Here is a 9,100-nt window from a genome sequence, read left to right as displayed (position 1 = left end):
CAAGCATCGAGGTACACCTGCATTGAGACAGCACCTGGGTAAAGACTCTCAAGGAACCAAGAAAACCTATGCTCCAAACAAACATTTACTGAAGTCTTAACATTTGCGCTGTCTTCTGGGTCAGAAATGACCCTATTCTGAGTTCAACAGCAGTGAAAACCCCCTACGTTTAATTTTTTTCAGTATAAAGTGACCCTACTATTAGAAAAAATTTAAACAATGCCTTTTTTATGCTTTTATAAGACCAGCACATCATCAGGGTGATGAGGCTTTATAAGTATTTTTAACCCTATATTTATGAAATCAGAAGTCATAAAGTTAAGCGGAAACTATCACAGCTCATATGATGTTTGTTTTTTTAGTGAAAGAAAGTGGTGTAGAGACTGAAGAAATAAAGTTTCTCTGGACTGTGAGGTAGGAGAAATGGTTGTCTACTGATTTATGAATGAGTGACAGGTTGTTTCTACAAGAAAAATATTGATTTGGGGTTTCAAAATTCAATGAAGAGGCTTTACCTCATGAGTTTTGAGGCTGTAGACATAGGGTGCAATATGAAGACAATACAAGGGTTAAAGTGCATCGCATGAGAAAAGGGAAGTCCTGAAATTAAGAGCGTTAAGAAATTCAATGTCACTGAACATCAATAATTGCTCAGAGAACTGTTGGAAAAAGTGTGACAACGTTAGGCCACAATTCACGCTCGATTTTTTAGTGACACGGAAAAAGTGAAGATAAGAAATAAGGGCGGTCCAGCACTGCAAACAGAACAACCCCAGGGTCTATAATAGGTCCAACCTTGATCATAAAAGCTATAAAACTTACAGACAGCTAACAGGAAAACGGAATGAGAAGGGTGTTTCAGTATTGGCTTTGCACAACACACATTCTACCACAAATACCACCTGACAGGAAAAAAAACTATTCTGACAGTGGAGTGACCCTGTTTTTACACACCTCGAATTGTAAGGCGTCGTTCCGCATTTATGAATGTTCATACATGCGATTGTTTACTTAAAACGAACGGAAACCGCAAAGATTATTTACCTTTTAGCAGATTGATATTATTTGCACTAGTCGTACTGTATCGTTTTTTAAATGAAGAGGTGAAAAATATCTCTCATTAGCGTAGTTTTATATATTAAATGCAACAAATGCATCTGCGTACATCTGGCTAAAGTTGCAGTCAACACATACCTGTTCGACAAATGGGTGTTTTACAGTACTGAAGATGCAGAATATAGAAGATATTTATCTGACCTGTGATATCTTGTGTTTTTTTTTGTGCTTGCTGGGCTAGTTTCTCTGGGTCTACAATCCATAGCTATTATCATATAATGGTAATGCATCTATTTAGAGAACAGGAACTGCTGTACAATAGAGGGTCCTTATGTAAATGAGCGCACCTGCTATTCGCACAACATAGCCCAAAATTGATTTGAGGCCAGACACGTTTAAAAGGTCATACTTCATCCTTCCCCATTTTGAGCTAATTTTATCCTTCCCTGTTTGGAGCACATTTTATACTTCCAAGGTTAAAAATTTCATCCAGCATGAAGTGTTATAAAAACAATGGGCAGCAAAAAAAAACATATATATATATAGCACATCAGAAATATAAAAAGAGGCGTTATTAAAAAAAAGAAAAAAAGAAAAAAGATTGCATTATGGACTGTCAAATCTCAAGGAAGGAGGATATATCAGTAATCGGGTGTAGTTTATGCTGGGGACGGGGGGAGGGGAGGGGGGCGGGGGGGTATGTACTGAATATTTTTGAGGAAGAATGCCTTCAGATTCGTGTTCCATTCTGACAGGCCTAACAGCGTCGCCCCGGTTTCCTGTAAATCATGCTGCAGTTAGGGGAATTAGGGGAGTTAGGGGAATTACGAAGCAGGGTGGAGCGCACTCCTTTCAGAAGACGCAGTCACAAGACGCTTTCTGTGAACGGGGGGGGGAATTTCACAACAGCACCGCGTTTCTGACCTCAGCTAGGGAGATCACTCGATTACTCCAGCCTGTGTGTGCGTGTGTGTGTGGGTGTGTGCATGTGTGTGTGTGAGCGTGAGTGTGTGTGTGTGTGTGCACCTGTGTGAGTGTGTCTGTATATACACTATTGCGTGTGTGTGTGAACGTGAGTGTGTGTGTATGTGTGTACCTGTGTGAGTGTGTCTGTATATACACTATTGCGTGTGCGTGTGCCTGTATTGCAAGTTTGTATGTGTGTATGTGTGTGAGTGTGTGAATATGAATGTCTATGTGTGTACCTGTGTGAATGTGTCTGTATATACACTATTGTGTGTGTGTGTGTGAGTGCGTGTGTGTGTGTGTGGGTGTGTGTGTGTGTGGGTGTGTGCATGTGTGTGTGTGTGTGTGCGTGTGTGCGTGTGGGTGTGTGCGTGTGTGTGTGAGCGTGAGTGTGTGTGTACCTGTGTGAGTGTGTCTGTATATACACTATTGCGTGTGCGTGTGTCTGTATTGCAAGTTTGTGTGTGAGTGTGTGTGTGTGTGTGTGTGTGCGAATATGAATATCTATGTGTGTACCTGTGTGAGTGTGTTTGTATATACACTATTGTGTGTGTGTGTGTGTGTGTTAGTGTGTAAGTGTGTAAGTGTCTGTATGTATATCTATGTGAGTGTGTCTGTATATACACTAGTGTGTGTGTGTCTGTCTGTATTAAAAGTCATGTTTGTGTGTGTATGTATGTGTGTGTGTGTGAGTTTATCTGTCTGCATGTGTGTGTCAGTCTTTGTATGCACGTACAGTATAGCACACTGTAAGACTGAACCGCGGAGGTTTGATGAGTAAAGGGGAAATATCGAGGAGTTACGGTTTCACTGGTATCTGTGCTGATGAATTACACCGGCCCTGTCTATAGTACAATCATAGTTTCACTTCAAGCTTCCTTCCCTTCCAGTCCTGACTCTTAGTTTTTGTTATATGTTGCATTGGAGGGACAATGTGCAGCACTGTTCCGACGTACGCAGTGAAACATTCAGTGTTAAAACAACTCTGGTTGTGTACATTTTTACCCTGATAGGGGACACCTGCTTGACCCATTTAAACTACATCAGAGGTGAATTATTACAGGGAATACTTTGCTACACTTTTTATGTGGTTATTTTCTTATTACAATGTATGACAACGGGCAGCATTGGCATGACTACATACCCTGATCTAAGGAAATCTAAACACAGCTGGGCATAGATCCCCTGACAAAAGCCCTCACCTCCCAAGGGAAATATTGAAGTCTGACCTGTTCCCCAGAGGCTGAGAGTCCCCTCCCCCCACCCCACCCCCAACCCCACTGGGTGATGTCACCCTCTGCAATGCATACTGTGTACAAAAAAAAAAGAAAACAGTAGAAGACGTAAAATGACGTTCCTCAAACTACAGCAGCAGTAGGGGGAAAACAAAAACCATTGCTTCTCCCTGGATGAGTCATCTAATGGTGACCTCAGCCATTGCAATAACGATTAGGCTACGTGATTTAAACTGTCCCTCTGCGCCAGTTGGGTCCCTCTCTTGTTCGCACTGCAGCTATCTTCGGTACGTGCGGCTTGTCCACAAACGCTCCTCTGCTTTCCCGCTGGGGGCTGGGTGGGCCCCTTCCCGCTAAATCACACGCTGTCAGGGCCACGCCACGGCCCAAAGTCTGGCTCAGTGTCCACGTTTTGTAGTTTAATCCGAGGGAGCGAGGGAGAGTTTGTAGTTCCTTGCCTGTTTGTACAATGGCGGCTCCTCCCGTAGGGCGCCTGTTGTCCGCCTGTACTGGCTGTGGAAGTTGTGAAAAGGCCGGTGGTCTGCTGAGCGAAAGGAGAACAGGGTCTCCCCGTTTTTTTTATAGCCGGGTTCATCCCAAGATTTTTCCTTGTCGGGGAGTTTTTTGGGTTTTTTGGGTCTAGCCACCGTTTGAGTGTTTCTCTTCCCACTCCAAAGGGGGGGAGTTATTTTTTGTTGGCCTTCAGGGGACCAGGTCCTGCTTTTGGTCAACTTTCCTCACTGTTTACTCCGTAAAACGTTTTTTGTGGCAGTGTCTCTGTGAAAAGCACTATACAGATATTTATAGTCAATATGAATCGAATTGAATTCAACTGAATTGAAATGAATTGGGAGCAGGTCACATACCTTGGAGGATGTACTTGAGCTGTCCAGAACTAAAAGTGATCGGATGAGACACACAGTTTACTACTGAACAGTCCAAACTGGGGAGAGAAGGGGGGGGGGGGGGAGGGTCGGGATTGAAAAGAGCTTTAAAAAAGGGAAACATCTCCTTGCACATTCTGGTAATTGAAGACGTGTGAATGAAGATACGCAGCGTAGTGAAAAACTCGTTCCACTTCATTTCTGGAGATTAAGTGTTTTGTTTCGCCTGTGAGCAGCATTATCCAATGAATTTATTTCCTTTTAGGAATACAAGGTCTACCGTTTGGTGTGAACCAATCAATACATTCTCCCCCCCCCCCCCCCCCCCCCCCACCCCCCCCCCCCGACTTACTAGTGATGTCACAATCCAGGAGCCATTTCAGCTTCTGAATAGTCTGCTTCCTTCCTCAGGAACCTGGCAGTCAGAGATGTACCGGGTAGGAATATGTGATACTGTGTCAAACCAGCCTACACCTCACCATAACAAGATGTCGGATATCTAGTTTTTAGATCACGGCCTTCGAGAGAGATAAAATAATTTTATTAGATTGTTATTAAGTAGCCCGCTGAGAAAACATAATTAGCTACTTAAAATATTTCAGTTCGGAGAATTGCATTTAATAAAAGGTCATATGGCGAAAATAAAGTCAGATTGCCGTTGGGTAAAAGATTTCTTCAAGGTCAATTGAAGGAAAATATTAACAGTATTTGAATGGTGCTGAAAGATATTTCATGGTCAGTTGGTGAAATATGTTATTCATTAACGTTTTGGAATGACGTAAGAAATTTCACGGTCAATATGGCAATATTAATCATTAACTGTTTTGAATTGTTCTATTCTTGTCCATTGAGACAGATAAACGCTGTGCACATTGTTCTGAAGGGGAAGCATAGCCAGCTGTATTGTTTTGTTACATTCATCCACATTAATATGGTGGGAATCACTCAGGAGTTTACATAAACTCACATAACAAAAACAACGCCGCCAATTTATTACCTATTATTTATAACACCAGATAACGCCCATAATGTGGGTGATATATATTACACATTTTTATTCATTTGGGTCCTTATTTGTCTGAATTGCCACTGTTTTGACAGTTCTAACTGACTTAAGAATTTGTGTGTGTGTGTGTGTGTGTGTGTGTGTGTGTGTGTGTGAGTGCGTGCGTGTGTGTGTGTGTGAGTGTGTGTGTGTGTGTGTGTGTGAGTACATGCGTGTGTGTGTGTGTGTGTGTGCATGTGTGTGTGTGTGAGAGTGTGTGCGTGTGTGTGTGAGTTTGTGTGTGCGTGTGAGTGCGTGCCTGTGTGTGAGTGTGTGTGTGTGTGTATGAGTGTGCCTGTGTGTGTGTGCGTGTGTGTGTGAGTGTGTGTGTGTGTGTGAGCGTGCCTGTGTGTGTGTGCGTGCGTGCGTGTGTGTGAGTGCGTGCGTGTGTGTGTGAGTACATGCGTGTGTGTGTGTGTGTGTGAGTACATGCGTGTGTGCGTGTGTGTGAGTGCGTGCGTGTGTGTGAGTGTGCCTGTGTGTGTGTGTGTGTGAGTGTGTGAGTGTGTGTGTGTGCCTGTGTGTGTGTGTCTGTGTGTGCCTGTGTGTGTGTGTGTGTGTGTGTGTGTGTGTGCTGTATACATGTTATCTTAACATGCTAGCAAGACCCAGGTTTCAGGTACCATAGCCCAGATCTACAGACAGGGAAAGAAAGGAAACACAGCCCCTTTGTTGTCCACCATGCCACACAACAGTAAACACTTCAGAGGAAGGAAGATGAGCCTTTGTGGTTTTTGGTCTTGTGCTTCTGGATGTCCCCAAATTCGCCCCCACCCCTTAGGAAATTATCACTTCCCCTTTCAAGCGGGGGGAATGACTAAAGTCGTTTAGGAAACTGTTATTAGTGAAAGGCTGTCTCAAAATGGCAGATGGAAGCAGTGACCCTTGTGGCAGTGACCTTCTCCCCCTAAGCGGACACACTACCAATGAGGGGCCTAGCATTTCAGCTAGACATTAGAGTCGTCGTTTTTTTTTTTTTTTTTTTTTTAAATCAACGAATGCCGACAGCAGCTTATAACTTCAGCGTGTAGCTAAGGGCTGAGTCAAGGCAAGATTGAGGCATAACATCATAATAATCTTTTGTGTTTTCATTTTGTCTTGTTTTCTGGCCCTCCGAATCCTGAGACTTCTTTAACTTATTTAACTTACAAGGATTTTACATCAGTATCAGCCTTTTCATTCACAAACATATTTGTGTTTGGTTTGGTAGGTAACCTTAGAGTGTCCTGTATTTTGTTTCATGCGTGGATTTTTGTGTGGGTTTAGGCCAGGGATGTCTGTGAAGCATATTGTAACAATTGTTCGTGAAATGCGCTATATAAATACATTTTGATTTGATTTGATTTTTCATTGCTAAGCCGAGACTAAAGAAAATTTCTGGCCTTTGCTGGACAATGAAGTTCTACGCTATTATATTCTATTCTTCTATTCTGTTCAACCACATGTCATGTGGTTGTTTGTGAGATGAGTACTTTATTCAAATTTCTAAATCGGAATATAAGAATGGATGTGGTCCGTGAGTAATATCAAACCCACAGATTGTCCTTGCTCTGACGTTCACAAGGACAATCCGCTGGGTGACATCACGTGGCAGCTTAGACTCAAGTGCAGCTTGCTTCTTTTCCGAATGTAAGAGAAGGTCTGAGCCCTCAAGGCCTTCAGATCCTATGCCAGCCAGGGCGGCCATCTTGAAGACAGAGACCGTCTTGCGTCACGGCGTAGTCTGTGGCAGAAGTAAAAATAGCTCTGCTCTTGGCCGAGGAACAGGGGAGGAGCAACCTGTTACACAATATACTTTCGTGTGGGGTATTGCACAGTCCCAACGGAGGCTGCAGTATTTATTGGTTTCGATGATTCAATTATTCAAAAATAGCAGTTGGATGATAGAAAATGCAGGAAGGTGCCCCCCAGCCCAAGACCCCCCCCCCCCCAAAGAAAACTGCTGCTAACTGTTACACTTCAATGTCCCTGTGATTGAGCGCAGTTACTTCATTTCTGTCTTATAAATATGTGAAGCAGATTACACACAGGCAAGTGCCATTTGGCGAACAGACCAAGCCGTAAGACATCGGTGTTCCGCATTTGAAAGTAAACGCAGAACAAGAACGCAAATAGCGGCTGGTTTTGCATGAAATTAGAGCACTGCCACGTGCCACACAGTGTGTAAATATCCCGGGTTGAGAAAACAACAGAAACGGGTCGTTAGCTTACGTTCAACACTTTAATCTTTCACTTCACCGTATAGGCTGCTTGCACGCCAGGAGGGGCTTAACGTACGAAATTTAAAAACCAGAACCATAACACTTTAACACCAGCCAATTTGCTGTGTGTGCGGGTTCACACTGAACAGTGAGCGCAGTTATTAGACTTGAAGAGAGATTATAAGTTGAACGATATTTCAGTGACAAATTAACAACCCTTCGTAGCCTCAGGCCAAGGCTCAGCCAAACAGGAATTCCTGGTTGATGTTTACTTCTTAAATTAAAGTATTTCGTCCCGCAAACAATGGCATCCTATACAAGAAGACAGCCCCAATCATGCAAGGTATGCTGGAACATGCCAATTTTCTTTATTGACAGGGTAACATGAGACTAACAAAAGACACTGTATGTGGCTAAAAAAAGCAGCACAATTAATACTCAATAAAGTTACATAGGCAAACATCACATCATACTTTACAAAGAAACTTTCCTAAGAAGTTACATTACGCCATTCAAATATTGGAGGAATATGATTAAGAAAAACTGTTTTTTGGTAAAACACAGGTAATGCTAAGCTGGAAACAGGCCAAGGACAACTTTGAGACAGTTGAAATGACAGTTGAAACATTCTTGTGAGAAAAGAATTTGAACAGCTAACAGACAGCCCCTCAGGGAGTGAAACCACAGTGCAATCTGTAAATTTTTTTTTTTTTTTTTTTTTTAAGTGACAGGGAAGAAAGTTAGTGTACTTTACAATGAGATCAGACAGGTAGCCAGCCTCATAAGCAACATTCAAGTATATGTTGTGTTGGGGGCAGGGGGTTGTGCAGCCAGTAGGTTTAAGATTGGCTTTGGAAATGGGGCAGGCACTGTTAGGCACACATGGGCCCAGAGTTTATTGAATTAATTGTACAAATCATTATATCGTCTTTTTTTTAATGAACATTGTAGGTCATCTGATTTGGAAATGTGGGTTCCCCTTGTGTGAACACGTGGTTTTTTTCTTTTTTTCTTTTGTGGGACTTTTTGTTGCTGCAGTGGACGCCCTTAATTATCAAGGTCGCCAAAAGTCCAGGTGTCAAAAAAAACAAAAACAAAAAACAAACAAACAAAACACAGTAAAGGCTCAAACTTTAAAAAGTGTGTGTGTGTGTGTGCTTGTGTTAATTATTCATTTAAAGGCTGACAACAGCGCTGTGTTTTATTGCAGTGTCTGGTTTCGAGTAAAAAGTCTCCTAATTGGGCAATGAAATTAATTTTTCCTATTCTGCTCTCGAATGGACCACTCATACTCATGTGGGTTAAGCCAGATAAAAAATTTCTGAAATGTTAGAGAAACCAGAATAAATGTGGCATGCAATACGAAATACTACAAACAATCGAAAAATAGCGATAGAATAGCTACATCTAAAATGACAGCCTATTATTAAATGCCACAGAGTTTCTTGTCGACTGGACGTTACTCTTGGGATAAACTTGTCCACAGAATAGTGTAAATACAGCATGTAATCTCTATGGAGGTCCAAAACTACCTAAATTAAAAATAATAGATAAATAAGCATACATTCAAAGAAAAATGTAAACATATATTTATTTACACAGAAATAATTACATACGTAAAATGTGACATAAATTGATTTTTCGCCATTTATTTGTCTATTTCCTTTATCATTAATTTCTGTATTTATTTCCGTATTTATTTATTTCTTGATT

This window comes from Anguilla anguilla, chromosome 5 (assembly GCF_013347855.1).
Source record: "Anguilla anguilla isolate fAngAng1 chromosome 5, fAngAng1.pri, whole genome shotgun sequence".
Classification (NCBI taxonomy): Eukaryota; Metazoa; Chordata; class Actinopteri; order Anguilliformes; family Anguillidae; genus Anguilla; species Anguilla anguilla.
This window is presented reverse-complemented; position numbering follows the sequence as displayed.